We start from the raw sequence: 6,476 nt of genomic DNA on the forward strand, positions 1-6,476 counted from the left end.
AGGGCTTTCCTACACGGAGGATTTTACATTTTTGGAGGTTAAAGGGTAGTCTGTTTTTCAGTGACCAGTCATAAAGTGTATCGAGATCTTTTTGTAATCGGTGACTGTCTTGGCGTGCTACTTAAATGTGTGCGACTGGGTATTTCTTCATTTGACAATTAATGTTGTTGTGCGTTTCCTAATTCCTCATTTATATATGTGAGCACAGCCGCTTGGCCATAATGTGGCCAACTTATAAACCAGTTGCGTCTATCAAAGATTCACTAAGTTTGTCAGGAATGATCTCAATGAAAGTGGAAGAAAGATGTATTGGTCTACTCAAAAGGTGAGAAAGCTACTTTGGTAACAAGGTGAATACAAATCCTTCGCTATTAATTTGCAAAATGATTGTACAGTTGTCACCATAGAAGAGGTTGAATATTTTCTCGGAAATTATATCAAACGACCTACGTTTTTTCCCACTCGTTGTTCTCCCAAACACTAGTTGTCAGGCTTACAGCAGTATTCACAAGTTTCTCCATAGCAATTCAATACCCCAGAGTAACAGTGGACACAAAGTTAATGCATATATCACAGTAATTTACTGCTAGTATAAAGCAAATGGGAGGACCAGTTTGAGGGGTCTTAAGATGTGTTACAACTAGTTGGCCTAGATATTTTAAAACTGGCTGGGAAACGAAGCCTAGTACAAAAATAAAATGCAAATTAATCTGAAGTATGAAGAACAGCTAGTAGTCTGGAGCAAAAACCAACCTGTCGATGAGAACGTGCCTGATCTTATTTACTAAATTTTGCTCATGATCACGGTCAAGCATGACAATATTTTCGCTGTTTCTGAAGTCGTGGTCTTTTGACAACCACCATGTATGTTGTGTATGGAGAGCGCCAATACTGATTCTAAATTCATTCAACTTGAATTAAAATTTAGTCCAGTAGGTCAAGTCAACCGACATTGAAAAGTCGAGAAGTCCTTCATTGTTACTGGAAATCACAACATCTCACGGATCTCAATTCAATTTTGAAACGTATGCCTACTGGCTAGAGGATGAGGATTAAACCGCTCGGTGGATCCTCAACGTCATTAAGTCACATTTAAATAACATTAGGCGCCAATCATCCGCCAAGCACGGAATTCACAGCATGCCATCATTATCATTATCATCATCATCAACAACAACAACATGACATTAGTGTTAAACACCGATACTTCACTGCCGTACAACCATGACACAAGCATTCACAACACCTGGTCAAGTGTTGACTGGTTCCGTTTGAATTTCGTTCGGCCCTTTGGAATGATACCATCGACATGTGTCAGGAATTAATATGTAAACGATATGGCGTCATAAGTTTGCTTCAGGAGCTGCTGATGTGCTAACATAAGCCAAGTGTCTAGCCCCAAATTTAGACGTAAGGAGTGACCTACTTATGGTGACATTAGTTTGTCCACCATAGTTTAGTATCAGGAATTCTAACTAACCAAAAGAATGGAGCACTCTATCTGGACCATTTTCAACCATTTTAGCTGCAATAAAATGCCTCCGCGGAGTTTTCCGGAACAGAAAATACGACTAACAGGATAAAGGTTTATAGTCAGCTAAATCTACATATATATGATGTAAAGCAGTGGCAAAGGTTGGTACGACTTGCTGGCATTCTTATGGCAAAAGTCTTCTCATCTTTGTCTGCCTCAAAACAAAAGGATAAAACACCATACATGCTTCACATTTGCAGTGCAACTAGACTTATCATTCGCCTTCACAGAAACTACCCTCGTCAGGGCAACCGATTCTGTTGTTCATTGGGAGTTTACACTCTGCTGAGCACTGTAATTACTCGAAGTTCTTATGAAATGTGAACTCCTTTATGTATTCCAAAAATATTGCTAATGAGTACAAGCTCCCTAAAGTCACCACCCTATACTTTGCGCAACAGAATTATACTGCCATCCTGTTTTTGTGCTCAAGCTATGTAAACTGAAGTACAATTTGAATGTGAATCCTTCAGCAATGTTTCGTGTGGTACAGTGGCTGCTGAGAAAATATGGCTATATGTTTCATGTGACTTCCTTAGCCAAGGTCTACTAGCTTGACACATTAACAGACCATTGCTTACTACAAGGCTTAGGTGCAATGAAGCTATTCAGGAACTATACCATCCATAGTATCGTCCAAATCCTTGCGCCCCACCAAATCAAAAATGGAACGTCCGTGTGTTCCTATCCATGGGTAAAATGCATCACCGATTAGTTGAACCAAAGTCACATTGCTTCTGTCTTTATTTGGCATCTATAGAGAATGGGACATGATGAGCCTGATATTAACGGAACTTTTAAGTTGTCAGGGCAGAAAACGTCAATTGCTGAATATAGTATGCAAGTGATGATCAGTATGGATTGTTTAAATCATTCGAATTGGCCAGGTAAGATTGATATCATCTGAGTAGCCAGTGTCAAGTTCACTGTTCAACTGACCAGCTTAACATGATAATTCTGGGTGCTCCGGTGGTTTCCACTCATCAGCAAACACTGATCTAGTCTTACTGGGTGGTGCTGACCCGGTAGTGGGTCTGAAATGAGCTTCTGACATGTTCTCAGGACAAAATTTGAGTCACCATAAATTTAGTCCGCACGTCATTCAAGCACCAGAACCGGGTGAATAAAATCTGCAGGCACAAACCTGCTCCCTCTGGTTAGCTGGTTCTTCACACAAGTCAAGTTGACTGAGTAACTGATGGCAGGCGGAAACCAGCAGTGATCTTCGACGGATACGATGAAGACAACTGAATATTTCAGTGTCCAATTTCCAGATTTCCTATTTAATAAGCATGCATATGGTTGACTCTGAACACTTTTCGTGGCAGTATGGTCTTACTTACTTTGTTACCACTCATATGATTGCAAAGGATGCACCTGACTAGATGTTTATCGTCTAGTCAAGTCTTTAATCGAGTCATATATATATATATATATATATATATATTTATATATATATATATATATATATATATATATATATATATATATATATATATATATATATATATATATATATATATATATATATATATATATATATATATATATATATATATATATATATATATATATATATATATATATATATATATATATATATATATATATATATATATATATATATATATATATATATATATATATATATATATATATATATATATATATATATATATATATATATATATATATATATATATATATATATATATATATATATATATATATATATATATATATATATATATATATATATATATATATATATATATATATATATATATATATATATATATATATATATATATATATATATATATATATATATATATATATATATATATATATATCTTTATAGACAGAGAGAACGAGATAAAGAACAAGAGAACCGGAATGCAAAATATATTCCTGGCTCGTATGGTAATAAAATCTATTTAGCCGGACTGCTCGCATATTCACTCCGTGAGATTAACAATCAGTTTTCGGAAGAATTTGGTTTTGTTCACTGTGCGTTCAACCCAAACTAACCAGTCAGTCGCCGGAAGCTCCCTTCTGACAAAAATTGATAAAAAGCTTATAAAACTTCTCTTTCTATATCGTTTGGAAGCATGTAACCCAATTGGACGATTCAGAGGAGTTCCCTATAAAAGGGAAAGTCATGATCTGTCCAATACCAGTGGCATTTGAAACGGTGAATGTAAGTCCCAATCGGATGATGTTGGTTATACCGCTATTCACAAATATTCCAAAATGAACTATTTCTATCATTTCTGCTTGATCGGCAGTGCGAGGATGATCAGTTTGAGAATTTAGTAAGTTGCTTTAGTTACTTAGAAATGGTTTTTAAAGCGTAAGTCTGAATACCTAATTAATAAAAGTAGGATGTGACCACTCCTGAATGACGTCTTCGTCTTGGGTTTCCTCTTGTTTTCGGTTATTCGGAATAAAAATCTAGTTAACCAGGTTGCTGATCAACCGCACGTGATGAACCAGTTAGGTGATCAAGCTACTGGCCTGGAGGTCACGGGTTTCGTAGGGTTTCGTGAGATACGCACCGCTGATGAATCCCAATAACGTTCACTCAACTGCGAACACGTCCACGTCAGATGCATCCAACTTGCGCTGTTGAAATAGTGGTAACACAATCACCTCGCATGTTAGGTGTCCGGAGTTCAAACCCCAGCACGGTCATTTGATATACACTGCTGATGAGCTCTAACAAGAGCGAAAATCGAGTCCACTGTTTTCCTCCCTTTCGGTGTGGATTTACATGAATAATTGCGCCAGGAGGGGAGGATGACTGTTCAAAACGAGTGATGAGAAACTGAGCAACACACATCCCGCAAAACCTTCACATGCATCGATGAAATATCTGTACAGCGCTTCTTGGCTTTGCACTATGGACCTGCTTCACTTATAGGACGAAATCTCAAATTCTGAGTAAGCTATACTGATTCCTCTTGTGGGACCTTGCGTCGACAGGGCCAAAGAGTCTGGTACTAAGTGTGTTAGATCATCCGTATTCTCACTTGTTCCATCAGTAGATTTTAGTTACAGCGTAAGGTTTCCGCACATAACCATGAGTACTTTTCATCTAATCAGTTATCACATCATAGAGGAAAACACAATTGTTGCATAATGATGGAGTTCATAAGAGTGTGCGATAAAATTAGCAACTAAAATTCTAGGCTGAAAAGGGTAGAAGCACGAAGTGTGAAAAGGCAAGAATCGGAATTATTTGTAAGTCAAAATAGTCATGAAGCACTGACGTAATGAGTGGAATCTAGAGGAAGATGACAAACACATTTGTATAAGAGAATTAGATCCACAGTACCCATGCAGTTTATGTTAAAGATTTTGTTTGATAGACCCCTCTTACAAAAATCGTGACTATTTCACGTTTCTATATCGTTTTTGGGTTTATATCGAGATACTCAAGAACCTGCACTAAATACTTTTACTCCCTCAAGACACAATGAAAAATACCAGGACACCTTAATATGAAGGTGTAATGCCCCCACAAAATGAACTTGTGTAGACTTGCAGGTTGATTTACTCATATCAGTGGTTGCATAGTAGTTTCGGTGCCACTCTGTCAGACCAATATATATCTGCCAACTAGATAGCCTTATGATGAAGAATCTACTCTTCTCAGGCAGCCGATCCCATTGAAACTAGCTTTTAAAAAGTTACGGTTCATTACATCCTTGATTTCACTGAAACTCCTAAAAATTAATCCTATTCAATAACGCGACCCCAGGACCTCTAACGAAACTCTCACATAATAGCATTTTCGACCAAAATAGTGAGAGTTCAATTGGATGTCGCATCTCCGAGGACGTGACGAAGGTATTGTAACTCGCATCCCGTGAAGCCAACTCAGACTCCGGCTGAAGGACAACCAAGGTAAACCGATCTAAGGATGGTCTCACCGTCAAAAATTATTCGTCCTCTGTAAAATTGCATAGCCGAAGCCTAGAGAGCTAGGTAAATAATAACATAAGCGTCGCACGTCACGCCGCCAGTATCGGCTGACTGGTTAAGATTCGCGGTGGTTAGGATCAACTCAAAAGCTAGTTTTGACTTACAGTGTGACTGAGGAACAGAGAAACCAATGCGGCATCACATGAAATTTCGGTATGTATTTATCTTATGAGGTGGAGCCATCCCAAACAGTGGAGCTAAGGGAGTAGCAATTCATTCATCTCTTGAGTTCTAACAACTTTCAGCCTAACTTACCAGAACGACCTTTAAAGTCATTCGATCGGAAATTGTGCACAGTAGTCCAGATCTAGTGCAAAAACCATATGAATCATAGTGGCGGTACACTGTTTTCCTCACTTTGCTGAAACAGCAAACAATAGTTCAGACTTTTCACTGCTGAAAAGAAAGATCATTTGGTGCTTTTCGAATTCGTGTACTAATTAACTAATGGTTTGGAAATTCGCGAATTTTCAATTTTGACCTCAATGCTAACTTTCAAACTAGCCAGATACTACTTAGGCAGTGACTACTATTACTTGCTGGTAATGATTTGCACTCGCTTCAAGGCTTCGATGGATATATTTTGTCGGCTAATAAAAAGTCAGTCACAAATGGCAACGATCACGTCGAGTCCCTCTCCCCATTTCTCTTTCGCCGCTTTTTTCGATTGTTTCGACAATTTGAAGTTAAGCCGTCGCAAGCGCCAGATCAGCACGCGCTTCACTGGGTTACCCCAGAGTTGTGAAGGCCCAACTACGTTCCAAGCAAACCATGAACCACAATGAGAGCAACAGAACATTTGTTATGAAGGCTGCTTCATGCCACTGTAAGAATAGAAGGACCAAGGTAAAACAGTTCGACCTGTGCAGATGAATAACCGTGTCTTCTTTAAGTCAGCTAACTTTCCTGCTCCCATTGGAGTGTCCTGCTTGCTCCAAATGACAAGGTACTTGTA

The sequence above is a fragment of the Opisthorchis viverrini genome (genome assembly GCF_000715545.1).
Source record: "Opisthorchis viverrini unplaced genomic scaffold opera_v5_15, whole genome shotgun sequence".
Classification (NCBI taxonomy): Eukaryota; Metazoa; Platyhelminthes; class Trematoda; order Opisthorchiida; family Opisthorchiidae; genus Opisthorchis; species Opisthorchis viverrini.